A 14,782-nucleotide genomic window follows, 5' to 3' on the forward strand; every position below is an offset into this window, starting at 1 on the left:
TATTTGTGAACTGAGAGAGATGTAGGTGAACAGACAGTAGGGGCCATGGAAGTCTGAGACATCTGTTGTTATAACTTAATTGTGGCCTTAGATTTGCTTGGGACCATTGCAATGTACTATGTCTATCATAAAATTAATTTTTTTTGTGCTCACTTGACCTAATGCCTTTGTGTCTTATAGTATTCTGCTCATAGTAGGTAATTCAAGTACATGATTACTTGATGTTTCATGGCCAAGAGCTCAGTCTCCCAATAGCATATGTAAAGCTAACTTCCAAATTCTGAGTTCTTTACTGCTGAAGGTGTTGAGTTGCTCTGGAATCTGAGGTCAGAAGTACACTTTTCCTGTTGAGGTTCATGAAGACCTCACATGGCATCTTTTCCTAGCATGCATGTGTTACACAGTAAGATCTTCTAGGTTATATCTTGAGTATCAGGGCAGCAGATTTTATAGCCTAGACAAGTTACAGAATCCTCTTGCTCTGGTTCTACTTGAAACTGGCCTTCTTTTGAGTCCATTGAAGTGGTTTGGATCTGTATTCCCAAGTGTGATGTATACTCCCTAAAAATCTGAAAAGGCCTCCCAATTTTGAAGCTGTGATTTTAACTTAAAAGATGAAAGATGTGGTTAATTTTCCTTCAATTCTGGAAGTTGGTAGTTATATGCCAGCATGCCATAGACACCTAAAAGCATCAACAACATGATAGGTCCCTGAATCTCTGTAGATTTAACTCCTACACTGTTTTCTAGAGTACTTGCTACTTTCTGTTCCTCAGTTCTGATTAGAGTGATGCCAAAAATAAAGTAAACCAGCAAGATGTTCTACAGAATGTCAATGTAATCAAGGCCATGTAGATCAAATTGTGGCAGAGATTAGGAGAATTAACGTAACCTAAGGCATGACTGTGAATGTCTTCCCATGAAAAAGAAAACTGCTGCTGATCTTTATTGATTGAAAAGAATGTGTTCTCCAGATCAGCAGCTGCATACCAAATGCCAAAAGTGGTATCCTCTCTTTAAAGAAACCATGTCCTGAATAGCAACTGTGATAGACTCCCATATACTTAAACTGTCACCAGGCATGGGACTACAAATGTTAATTATGGCATTTCTTCATGTGGAGGATTAGCCAAGTATTGTAGGATGTTTAATAGCATCCCTGGCCTCTTCCTTCTAGACTCCAATAGCACCCCTCTTTGCAACATACATGTCTTTAGACATTCCATATTTTTCCTAAGGGATAAAATCTCTCCAGGTTGAGAACCACTAAGACAGGTACCTTCAAGGAATGTCTCTGAGTTTTTGTAGAATTCCCCCTTTGGACTTTCAAGGACTAGAGTTCTGGATACTTGCATATTGGAGCTTCTCCTGATCTCTGAAGGGTAGGAGAGTAGATTCAGTCCCCCAGTAGAAGCAAGCTGACTCCTTCCTGAGACGATTTCCCCAATTTAGTTCCTAGGATTCCTAGAATTTGCTTTTCTTTATCCCTACTCTCATCCTGAAATAACTTTTAACCTAATTTTACTGAGATATTTGCACTTCACACAAACCACCCAAAGAATACAATCCCCCAGCTCATGGTATCATCACATACTTGTACATACATCCTCATTTAAATCACTTTTTACAAGTTGATTCTTATAATGAGTTCTTATAATGTGGCCCAAAGTCATCAAGTCCTCATGGTGTGTGTTCCAGTGTAGGCCTCTTAGCAGTTAGGGGTCTGAGTATGTATGTTCTTGTGTCCTCATGTATGACCCTGTCTATTAATATTTAATTGATTTTTTATCAGCCAAGATAATAATGTTCCGTGTCTATTGCAGTCTTGGCTTCTTTGCAGTTGTCATAAAGGGCTATCTCTGAACTATTACTGTCCCAAGGTAAGAGCCGCTTTAGACGACTTTATGCTATATCAACTTCTTGATGATACCAAAAAGTCTAAAACACCTGAATCCAGGAGAAACTGCCTATTGATGGAATTCAAGAACAAAGATCCTCACATACAATCTGACTTATTTCTAAATAACACTCTCCTGAAATCAACAGGCAGTTTTATCACAAGTATGTTTTATTCTGAATAGTAATTCATAAATCCCAGTAGGTATCCATTCTGATACCTCATTTATCAGTAACCCAGGGCACCTTGACTCACGTGAGTTTGTAAACCCAGATGAGGGGATGGGCTATAGGTCTGAAATGTCTTATTAAATCTTGTTTAGTACATGTATGACAGTAGCTCATAAAAGTTCTTGTGGCTATAACTTAGGATTGGAAGGTATCACTGGATGTAGAAATATGGAAAGAGCTATGAAGTTTAAGAGACAGATATGTTGCTTGGATTTAATATAGTGGAGGTCTTCATATATTTAATCACTAGCAAAGACCATTTCTTGGATAGTTGGTATGGGGATTTGATTTGGGGCAAGCGAAAATCAGGGGAAGCTTCCCTTGGAAGAGAGCATATTGCTGTTTATGTAAGGAATGCCTATTGATTTATTTAATGTTTAGTCTTGGATTTCTGGCCCTTGAGAAGAATGGACTGGATGAAGAAAGGGTTCTGGTAGTGTTAGAACAGCTAGCCACTGGCTATATGTCAGTGAGACCCTATTATTTGTGGGGTTGAGCAAGTACCCAGGGGTACCATAAAACAAGCATGTCATGGTCAAGTTCATGTGTCAACTTGGCAGGTGGTGGTGCCCGATTGTCTGGTTGGGCAAGTGCTGGACTGTATGTTGCTATGAGGACATTTCACAGAATTAAATCATGATCACATCTGCTGTACCCACAGCTGATTGTGTTTGTAATGAGCCAAGGGGAGTGTCTTCTGCAATGACATTTAATCTAATCACTGGAAGGCTTTTAAGGAGGATTCAAAAGAGACAGTCTCTCTTCCTGCTTTGGCCAGTGAGCCTCTCCTGTGGAGTTCATCCAAACCCTTCATTGGAGTTATCAGCTTCACAGTATGCCCTGTGGATTTTGGACTCTATGTTCCCATGAGTCCTGTGAGATACTTTTATAAATTTTATATCTATGGATATTTCCTGCTGATTCTGTTTCTAGAGAACCCTAGCTAATACAAGGCCTATTGTCCTTCACTTATACATCATGATACTGGAATAAGCCTGAGAACATCAGTGTAATCAAGAAGCCCCTGTGTGTAGGCAAGGCCAAAAATGTTCTTCCTTGTTCTTGCTGAGGGTGGGGCTTGCTTTGCTTGGTATCCTGGGGTGTTCCCTTCAAGTTTTTGGAGCTTGCTCTCAGGAGCTATACATCCATCTCATGTTCTTCTCTGAAGCCATAGGCTGCTGCAGCTAATGGATGTGGTAGAAATTTCTAGGTAACAGCTTGGAAGAGTTGGTGATGGGTTTGCTGACATCCAGGCTTTTGTATTACTGTGTAGCATTTTCAGTGTTAAAGCTTGGAGATGCTCTATGATTGCCATGATAGCATGGCCAGGACATGGGTGCTTTTTGAAACGCTGTGGCTCTGTTTCCTTCCTTTCTTATGAATGCTAAATATTTGGTGCTGGAAACTTCTGGATTCTGCTATAGGTGCTGTGAATATCAGGAACAAAAAAGAAGCCTATGCCAATAAAGGGGATATTGAAAGTGAACCATAAGGCTTGTTCAGGCTTTTTGCAGTTGGAGTGGCTTCATGCAGAACTCTGAAGTTCTACCAGCATAAAATGGCTTCTCTTCTTCAAATTGTGCTGCATTATGAATGCCTTCTCATGAGGTCTAACTACTGCACACTGAACACTTTTACTACTCTCTGTTTCTTAAAGTTCCAAGGGGGAAACTATTGTAGAAGTCCCAGAAAATTGAGCAATGTGTTTACTGTGGTCTTGAACAGATGAAATCCAGAGTCGCACTGTAGTATTGTAAGGACTGGGTGAATCTTATGGTGTCTAGCCACATCTGCTAGAGACTTCTTGATAATAATATCTAGGATGGACTTAACCATACACTGAGTTGACTCAGGTGAAGTCTCATATTGGGAATGTCTTCGGGTACTGGGGGCTGGCCTGCACAAGAGGGACTGAATGCAACAAAGGACATGCTAGCATCCATGGGCAATGGGTGCAATTACATACAGCCATAGAATATAGTGCGTTCTCCTAGTTCACTCAAATTCTCAGTGACATAAGAGTTTACATGTGTGGCTCTCTTCCTATGGTATGACTATTTAGAAGTGAAAGCTGTCTGGTTGTTTGAATTTACATTCTGGGTCTTGTAATATATTGTTTCTCTTCCCACAAACCAAGCTTTATTGAAGAGTTTATGTTTCTATATGATTGCAATTGAGTACCAAAACCCTGCTCTTCAATTCCTGCAATTCCTTATGTGCAATGTGGGTTGTCCAGGATCCCTACCTCTACACTTCTGTCTGTCTGATATCTGGTGACAGTTCTATGTTCTGGGATCTCAACAGATCTTTCCTTTCAGCTAACCTGAGGTTCTGGTGCCTATGACATGAGACTTTGTTCTTCTGATCCCTTCACACCAGACTAGCTTGGTGGCCGTATTGGCACCCTTTGACCCTGCTCTATTGACTCAATCTCAGCAATGGGACTAGTCCTCAGACTTATCAGAGGAGACATCTAAGAAATGGGTTGGACCTTTTCCTAACCAGTTGTGTTAGGGTTCACTTAGGTATCTGAATTATATCCATGGATTCATGCAGATTTATAAGTTGATCTTTAAATGGCATTAATTATCTGGAAAACCAGTCATCAAATTTACAAGCAGGTTTTGAAAGATGAGCTTCTACTCAACACTGTATCAAAAAGAACCTGAATGTGATATCATTAACTTCTCTTCCTGGTTCTTGACATATTTGAACAGTAAGGGATTTTGTTCCTCATTATATAGAGGGTTCAAGGATCTCTTTGGCCTTTTGGAATCTCTAGTCACTTAATGCTTATCTCAGGTTTATTCATTAGTGAAGAATGAAATTGTCTACCATGTTTTCTGTTGTCCATCTTTATCCTTGCAGTAGTTCTTTAAGGTAATACCCCAAGGGGTCTGGCCTCCTTTTCAATTAGTCAAGTGGGACTTCTGTGGATAAATGCTGAGGACACTCCCATAGGGGTCCAGTTTCTTCAATTACTGATCCTTGAGGGACATGAGGGAAAAAACCTTTTCAATCCTTGATTTGTCAGCAGTTTTACCATTGATTGGCATATATATATATAGGTAGATGTTGGGTAAAGGATTCCTGGGGAAAGAATGTGAGGCAGAATTTCCCAGAATTTTATTTGGGATGGCTTCAGTGGCCACCCACCATGAAAATGGAGGAAGCATGATAAGTAGTTTGTTTTTTCACTGTTGAGGTCTAAGGTCTTCCCTGGGCTGCGTGTGGTTGGTTGCTAAATGGAAACATACTGAATGCCTGCACACAAGCAAGACTAGAAAAGAGGAAGGGGGTGGGTAGGAGAAGGCTGGGACATGGCCGCTAAATGTGTCCATAACTTCCTCAGCACCCCCCACTTTTAGTTCTTGAGGACAGATATTGTGATGGGATTGAAAATGATGAGAAAATAGAGGGGATGACCAATTCAGGGCTATCGGACAGCAGAAAGTATGGAAAGTATAAGCAGTTTTTCTTCTAATTCTAGATGCTTCAGAGTTCCTGAGACCTTCTTTGTGGAAAGGTCAAGGATTTGACAAGATATAAGGTTGATGCTGAAGATCTCTTCTTATTGGTGGTACATGGGTAGTCTCTTGTGTCTGTTGCAAAGTAGATTTGTAGTTTCCATTGTTGGTGGGTGTTGTCTGAGCAATGGTGCTATTAGCTGTGTGGCATATTTCTCAGGGACTGGAGCCTAGCCATGCTTAAAATTTTTTAATCCTTCTCTCCCTCTCTACATTCACTCTCTGCCCTCTGTACCTGTAACCCCCCTCTCTGTTCCCCCCTTCCCCCTCTTGTTGTAGACCACCCATTTCCGTAGCTCGCCACAAACCCGCAGCCTTTCCTGTTTTTCTCCTCGCTTCTCTATGTCTAATTCTAGCTCCACACCTGCCTAAAGCTTAGCAACTGCCGCCTGGCTTGTGTGATTGGCTGTCTCTTCCTGACGTGTGCGCCCAAGACTCCACCCCTCCCCGAGAGTACTTAAGCCCCACGCTTACCCCGCTCTAAGTCGTCCGAGCCCCGGGGTCTTCGGACCCCAGATGTCTCACTCCTCGGGTTCCCGGGTGGCCCATCCCGGAGTGTAACAATAAAAGCTTAAAACCCGAATCTGGCCTCAGTGAAGACTTCTCGCGACCGCCGGCTGGGGAAAGCGCCGGCTCCAGCTTACCCAGGTTAATTCCCGCGAGCTCGCCCCAAACCCACCCAGTGTACCGGTCGCGCGGCCCGGCTGAAGCTATCAGCGGCAAGCTGGAAGGACAAGAGGGCAGAAAAAAGGAGCTTTTGGAGGTATCCAAATTAGTTCAACTGTGTAGAAAATATCTTTGAACATCATGAGGTCCACAGGAAGCAATTTCAATATCCAAATCTGTGTACATGGCTCATTTTTCCCAAGAGTCAAGTGACCTTAATCTATGTTGAGCAGTGAAGTTCCATTAGGGATGTTTTCAGTTGTAGAACATAGCCTCAATGCCAAATTATCAGCAAAGGTGGAGCTGCAGAGGTTTGTCCTGACTCACAGGTGTCAAAGCTATATGATGCTCTAGAAGTTACTCTGTATGTAGGACAAAATAGCTAATAGCTAATTGCCATTCAGGATAAGGTCTATGTATCATTTCATGGGTATATGAAACTGAGTGTCTAAATACATACCTTGTGATGCTCTCGGCAGTAGATCTGGTTCTGATCTGTGGAAGGAGAGAAGATTAACCACAAATTCTTCACAATCTGGATCCTATTCAGGACCACAGAGCTGTGGTCCTGGCATCTGTGTTCTGTTCCCAATATCATCAGCCTGGATTCTAGTGGAAAAAGTAATGGGTAAGTTGGTTCCCAGTCATTGCTTTTATGATGTCACAATGTGGTCTCTGTGTTGTTAGTGTTCCCAGTGGGGAAATGGCAAAAAGTCAAAATCTCACTTTTGACTTTATCCACAACTGAGGCAAGAATATGTAGCAGAGGAAGAAGTCTTTAGGGGAAATTCAAGAGAATAGGTAGAAGATACCTCACCTCGGCTCTAGAGTATGAGCTTCAACAAGATGGGAGGATTGTCATGGTTAGGGACAGGTGTCAACTTGGCCAAGTTGTGGTACCTGTTCATCTGATTGGGCAAGCGCTGGCCTGTCTGTTGCAATGAGGACATTTCATAGGATTAGGTCATGAGCACGTCAGCTACATCCACAGCTGATTCCATTTGTAATCAGCCAAAGGGGAGTGTCTTCTGCAATTAGTGATGCTAAATCCAATCATGGGAAGCCTTTTAAGGAGGACTCAGAGGAGACAGGTTGCATTTCTGCTTTGGCTGGTAAGCCTCTCCTGTGGAGTTCATCCAGGCCATCCATTGGAGTCATCAGCTTCGTAGCCTGCCCTGTGGATTTTGTACTCTGCATTCCTACGGTCACATGAGACACTTTCATAAATTTTATATTTGCAAGTGTTCCCTGTTGATTCTGTTTCTCTAGAGAACCCTAACTAATACATCTTGGTACCAGGAGTGGTTCTTAAGGAACAGAATCTTAAAAATGGGTTTTTATGAAGGTTTTCTACTCTGACTGGGCTCAGAGACACTAAGGACTCTGATTCCCTTAATCAGAATGACACTCCCAATCCATGGACTGAGTTGGCAAAGTAGATAGTCAAAATATCATCATTTGATTCTCCTAATGCTTCGCTTGTACGAAGCCAGACTCTGGGGAATAAGGTTTTTGACACCTTTACAGAGTTTTGTAGAAATAAGAGTTATAGAGATGTTGGTTGGTTGTTGTTAGATACACTGTCTACATTAAAGGGTGAAAGGGATGGGCTTAAGGCTTCAAACAAGAAGCTTAAGTGCCATCTGAAAGATGTAGAGGTTTCTATGAGTATCCTGAAGGAAAATTTTATTTCCTGTAGCCGTAGACTTGAGATCTATGAAAATCAGACTCAGAATCTTATTGTTAGAGTAGCAACTTTACAACGTAAACTGAAATCTCAGTCTTGCATGGTGTCTGCCATTAAAGTGAGGGCATTGATTGGAAAGGAGTGGGACCCTGAAAAATGGGATGGTGACATATGGATTGATAATGATGTTGGGGGTGAGGTTGAAACCCTAGACCATGCTGAGCCTTCTTTAGATAACCCTGTAATAGTCTGTCCTGAGGACATAGCCGCCCCACCTCCAGCCTGCCTTGAGGAATTGGCCACCCAACCTCCTCCTGAAGGGATTAGCCCTAGAGTTATTAATTCTGTTTCACCAGATGAAACTGCAAATGAAAGCCCTGAAGCAAATGGCTTGGAAGATATTTCTAATTCTTTTCATGACCCACCCCCACCACCCCTCATTTCTTCTAGACCTATAACTAAAGTCCCAACAGACCCCTAAAGGTGAGGTACAAAGTATCACACATGAGGAGGTACGTTATACTCCAAAAGAACTGTGTGAGTTTTCCAATTTATATAGACAAAAATCAGGGGAATATGTGTGGCAATGGATTTTAAGAGCGTGGGATAATGGTGGGAGGAATATAAGGCTGGATCAGGCTGAATTTATTGATATGGGCCCACTAAGCAGAGATTCTGCATTCAATGTTATAGCTAGAGCAGTTAGAAAAGGTGTTAACAGTTTGTTTGGGTGGTTGGTTGAAACATGGATCAAAAGGTGGCCAACATTACCTGAGGTTGAAATGCCAGAACTGCCCTGGTATAATGTAGATGAGGGGATCCAGAGGCTTAGAGAGATTGGGGTGTTAGAGTGGATTTATCATGCAAAGCCTACTCTTACACCCCAGGAATGTCCAGAGGATGCACCTTTTACCAGAACAGTGAGAAATAAATTTGTGAGACTAGCACCATCATCCCTCAAGAGCTCTGTGGTTGCACTTCTCTGTAGGTCAGATATTACTGTAGGAACTGCTGTCACTGAGCTGGAATCCTTAACCACAATGGGGATGACAGGATCCCGAGTTGGCAGAAGCCAGGTGGCAGCACTTAATCACCAAAGACAGGATAGACGTGGGTATTATAATAGACAACAAACTCAAAGGAGGCATCAAAATTATATGACACGCAGAGATTTGTGGCATTGGCTAGTAAATCATGGGGTGCCTAGAAATACAATAGAAGGGCAGCCTACTAAATTCTTGTTGGAGCTGTATAAACAAAAGAGTTCTAGGTCAAGGGAACAGAAGTCTAACCTGAATTACAAAAACACAGAGTCACGGCCCCTTAACCAATTTCCAGACTTGAAACAGTTTACAGACCCTGAGCCCCTTGAATGAAGGGGAGGCCAGGTCCCTATGGGGAAGAAACCTGTTACACTGCCACAAATTTATACTGTTAACCTTCCTCTAAGTCTTCCCCAAGGAGACCGATGGCCTTTTACCAGGGTAACTGTGCATTGGGGAAAAGGAAATGATCAGATATTTCGGGGACTATTAGACACTGGTTCAGAAGTGACATTAATTCCAGGGGACCCAAAACGTCACTCTGGACCACCAGTCAGAGTGGAGGCTTATGGAGGCCAGGTGATCAATGGAGTTTTAGCTCAGATCCATCTCACAGTGGGTCCAGTGGGCCCCCGGGCCCATCCTGTAGTTATTTCCCCAGTTCTGGAATGTATAATTGGCATAGACATACTGAGCAACTGGCAGAATCCCCACGTTGGTTCTCTAACTCGTGCAGTGAGGGCTATTATGGTGGGAAAGGCCAAGTGGAAGCCACTAGAACTGCCCCTACCAAGCAAAATAGTAAATCAAAAGCAGTACCGTATTCCTGGAGGGATTGCAGAGATTACTGCCACTCTCAAGGACTTGAAAGATGCAGGGGTGTTGATTCCCACCACATCCCCATTCAACTCTCCTATTTGGCCTGTGCAGAAAACAGATGGGTCTTGGAGAATGACAGTGGATTATCGTAAACTCAACCAGGTGGTAACTCCAATTGCAGCTGCTGTTCCAGATGTAGTATCATTGCTTGAGCAAATCAATACATCCCCTGGTACCTGGTATGCAGCTATTGATCTGGCAAATGCTTTTTTCTCAATAGCTATTAGTAAGGACCACCAGAAACAGTTTGCTTTCAGCTGGCAAGGTCAGCAATATACTTTCACTGTCCTACCTCAGGGGTATATCAACTCTCCAGCCCTATGTCATAATCTTGTTCGCAGAGACCTTGATCGTTTCTCCCTCCCACAAGACATCACACTGGTCCATTATATTGATGATATCATGTTGATTGGACCTAGTGAGCAAGAAGTAGCAACTACTCTAGATTTACTGGTAAGGCATTTGCGTGTCAGAGGATGGGAGATAAATCCAACAAAAATACAGGGGCCTTCCACCTCAGTAAAATTTTTAGGTGTCCAGTGGTGTGGGGCATGTCGAGATATCCCTTCTAAGGTGAAGGATAAATTGCTGCATCTGGCCCCTCCCACATCCAAAAAAGAGGCACAACGCCTAGTTGGTCTTTTTGGATTTTGGCGACAACATATTCCTCATTTGGGTGTGCTACTCCGGCCCATTTATCGAGTGACCAGAAAAGCTGCTAATTTTGAGTGGGGACCTGAACAAGAGGAGGCTCTGCAACAGGTCCAGGCTGCTGTGCAAGCTGCTCTGCCACTTGGGCCATATGATCCAGCAGATCCAATGGTGCTGGAAGTGTCAGTGGCAAATAGAGATGCTGTCTGGAGCCTTTGGCAGGCCCCTATAGGAGAATCACAACGCAGACCCTTAGGATTTTGGAGCAAAGCCTTACCATCTGCTGCAGATAACTACTCTCCTTTTGAGAAACAGCTTTTGGCCTGCTACTGGGCCTTAGTAGAGACTGAACGCTTAACCATGGGCCACCAAGTTACCATGAGACCTGAGTTGCCTATCATGAGTTGGGTGTTGTCTGACCCACCAAGCCATAAAGTTGGGCGTGCACAGCAGCACTCTATTGTCAAGTGGAAATGGTATATACGAGATAGAGCCAGAGCAGGTCCTGAAGGCACAAGTAAGTTACATGAAGAAGTGGCACAAATGCCCATGGTTTCCACTCCTGCTGCCACATTACCTTCTCTTTCCCAGACCAGAGCTATGGCTTCTTGGGGTGTTCCTTACAGTGAATTGACTGAGGAAGAGAAAACTCGGGCCTGGTTTACAGATGGTTCAGCACGATATGCAGGTACCACCCGAAAGTGGACAGCTGCAGCATTACAACCCCTTTCTGGGGTGTCCTTGAAGGACAGTGGTGAGGGGAAATCCTCCCAGTGGGCAGAACTTCGAGCAGTGTACCTGGTTGTTCATTTTGCTTGGAAGGAAAACTGGCCAGAGGTGCGTTTGTATACTGACTCATGGGCTGTTGCTAATGGCTTGGCTGGATGGTCAGGGACTTGGAAAGACCATAATTGGAAAATTGGTGACAAAGAGGTCTGGGGAAGAAGTATGTGGATAGACCTTTCTGAGTGGGCTAAAAACATGAAGATATTTGTGTCCCATGTGAATGCACACCAGAGGGTGACTTCAGCAGAGGAAGATTTTAATAATCAAGTGGATAAGATGACCCGTTCTATGGATACTAGTCAGCCTCTTTCCCCAGCAACTCCTGTTATTGCCCAATGGGCTCATGAACAAAGTGGTCATGGTGGTAGGGATGGAGGTTATGCATGGGCTCAGCAACATGGACTTCCACTCACCAAGGCTGACCTGGCTACAGCCACTGCTGAGTGCCCAATCTGCCAGCAGCAGAGACCCACACTCAGCCCCTGATATGGCACCATTCCCCGAGGTGACCAGCCAGCTACATGGTGGCAGGTTGATTACATTGGACCACTCCCTTCATGGAAGGGGCAGCGATTTGTTCTAACTGGAATAGACACATACTCTGGATATGGGTTTGCTTTCCCTGCACGCAATGCTTCTGCCAAAACTACTATCCGTGGGCTTACAGAATGCCTTATCCATCATCATGGTATTCCACATAGCATTGCTTCGGATCAAGGAACACACTGCACAGCAAATGAAGTGCGGGAATGGGCACATGCTCATGGAATTCTCTGGTCTTACCATGTTCCCCATCATCCAGAAGCTGCTGGATTGATAGAACGGTGGAATGGCCTTTTGAAAACTCAATTACGGTGCCAACTAGGTGGCAAAAACTTGAAAGGCTGGGGTAATGTTCTCCAGGAAGCTGTGTATGCTCTGAATCAGCGTCCACTGTATGGTGCTGTTTCTCCCATAGCCAGGATCCATGGGTCCAGGAACCAAGGGGTGGAAATGGGTGTGGTGCCCCTCACTATTACTCCTAGTGATCCTCCAGGAAAATTTTTGCTTCCTGTCCCTGCTACCCTGAGTTCTGCTGGTCTACAGGTTTTAGTTCCAAAACGGGGTGTGCTTTCTCCAGGAGAAACAACAGTGATACCACTGAACTGGAAGTTAAGATTGCCACCTGGCCACTTTAGGCTACTTATGCCTCTGGATCAACACACCAAGAAGGGGATTACATTATTGTCTGGGGTAATTGACCCTGACTATCAGAAGGAAGTAGGACTGCAACTACATAATGGAGGTAAAGAAGAGTTTTCTTGGAATATAGGAGATCCCCTGGGGCGTCTATTAGTACTACCATGCCCTGTGATTAAAATCAATGGAAAACTGCAACAACACAATCCAGGCAGGACCACTAATGGCTCTGAGACTTCAGGAATGAAGGTTTGGGTCACCCCACCAGGCAAAGAACCACGGCCAGCTGAAGTGCTTGCTGAGGGGAAAGGGAACATGGAATGGGTAGTGGAAGAAGGTAGTGATAAATATGAACTTCGACCACGTGATCAGTTACAGAAACGAGGACTGTAACGCTGTTTTGTTTGTGTTATACTATTTAAGTTGTAAGATATCAAGTTTAAGAATGAATGTTGCCCAAGCATTTGCACTCTATTCTGGAGAGATTTAATGTGTTTCCAGTTATATGCAGGATAGTTGAGTATTGTCAGGTAAAAGAAAAAATGTGTGCTTATTTGTTTTCATTTGGAAATTAAGTATGGTCTAAGGTGATATATATATATATATATATATATATGTGCCAAGTTGACAAGGGGTGGACTGTCATGGTTAAGGACAGGTGTCAACTTGGTCAAGTTGTGGTACCTGTTCATCTGATTGGGCAAGCGCTGGCCTGTCTGTTGCAATGAGGACATTTCATAGGATTAGGTCATGATCACGTCAGCTACATCCACAGCTGATTCCATTTGTAATCAGTCAAAGGGGAGTGTCTTCTGCAATTAGTGATGCTAAATCCAGTCATGGGAAGCCTTTTAAGGAGGACTCAGAGGAGACAGGTTGCATTTCTGCTTTGGCTGGTAAGCCTCTCCTGTGGAGTTCATCCAGGCCATCCATTGGAGTCATCAGCTTCGTAGCCTGCCCTGTGGATTTTGGAATCTGCATTCCTACGGTCATGTGAGACACTTTCATAAATTTTATATTTGCAAGTGTTCCCTGTTGATTCTGTTTCTCTAGAGAACCCTAACTAATACAAGGATTATACATACGTATATATTTGTGTGCTTCTTCAGGGTAAAGAATATTTAAAAATCTTAAAATTTTACCTGAGCTCCTGGGGGAAAAACTCTAAAAGCATCAAATGATTCAGACTTTCTACCTCAAAGACATCATCTTGATCAGGATTTTTCAACTATGGCAGTATTGACATTTTGCACTGAAATTCTGTCTCAAGGGGAGGGCTTTGTCATGAATATGATAGAATGCTTAACAGCATCCCTAGTCTATTCATAGTAGATGCAAGTAGTAGCCACTTGTAAGGAATGTTTTCAGGCATTTAGCTTCAAATCCATTGAACTTAATCTCCTCCCATTGAGAACCACTGAGCTGGATCCATTCAAATAATCTCTGAGGGCATCTTGCAGCAATTCTTCCGGAACCTTCCAAGACTAGAGTGTGGGATGAAGATATTTGAAACAACTCATGATCTTTGAAGGCAGAGGACTATAATGCATTGGAGAGAGGCAGGACAATTCCCACAGAGACGTCAACTCTCAGGTTCCTTGGACAGTTTTCCCCAGTCTAGCTTCTTAGGTCTCTTAGAATTGTCTCTTTCTATCCTCTCCCACCTTCTAAATTCCTTTTCACCTGTTGACGTATCGCATGTTGGAAATATGTAGCTCAAAGTGATTATGTCTTCATGGTATGCATCCCAGCATTGGCTTCTTCCTAGTTAGGTGTCAGAATCGGAATATCTTTCATGTTCTTATTGCAGATACTCTATGATTCACATCTAGTGTTTCTGTGTAGATGAGTGAAAGAAATAGGCTTGGCATCTCTGTAACTAACATATGGAACTTTGCTTGAACCATGACCTATTTAGCCCAAATCAGCTTCAGTTGATTTATGGCCATGCTCAGGAATTGATGTACCCAAAGTTCTATTCAGAGTGGGGAGGCTGAAGAGGGAGGGAAATCATTCACCATGCAGCATAATTTAATGCTGGTGAGGACCTCAAAACATGACACAAGGCCACTCTAACAACAAAACTGAAGACACTGGTATCATGAACATTGACTTATTCTTATATATCAATGTCCTGAAATAGGCAGGTAGTTTCATCAAAGGGCTAAAGGATAAAGCAGAAATTACAAAAGGTACCCACTAAAAAGATCTCATGAACTAGTAACCCAGAGTATCCT

The 14,782-nt window shown here is 43.2% G+C and overlaps 1 long non-coding RNA gene across 6 annotated transcripts in view; it reads right to left on the reverse strand.

Annotated features, from left to right (window-relative positions):
- The window catches only part of LOC143663026 (uncharacterized), a 74,248-nt gene extending 67,290 nt beyond the window's left edge, over positions 1–6,958 (reverse strand). For 5 of the 6 annotated variants that reach the window (XR_013165710.1, XR_013165711.1, XR_013165713.1 and 2 more), the window contains exons 1-2: positions 6,781–6,958; positions 6,129–6,378 (exon numbers count right to left, since the gene is read on the reverse strand). This is a non-coding gene — a long non-coding RNA (uncharacterized LOC143663026). The remainder of the gene's footprint in view (positions 1–6,128; positions 6,379–6,780) is intronic. The other variant, XR_013165709.1, reaches the window with a different exon arrangement.
- Between the last annotated feature and the right edge of the window lie 7,824 nt (positions 6,959–14,782).

This window comes from Tamandua tetradactyla, chromosome 19 (assembly GCF_023851605.1).
Source record: "Tamandua tetradactyla isolate mTamTet1 chromosome 19, mTamTet1.pri, whole genome shotgun sequence".
NCBI classification, from domain to species: Eukaryota; Metazoa; Chordata; class Mammalia; order Pilosa; family Myrmecophagidae; genus Tamandua; species Tamandua tetradactyla.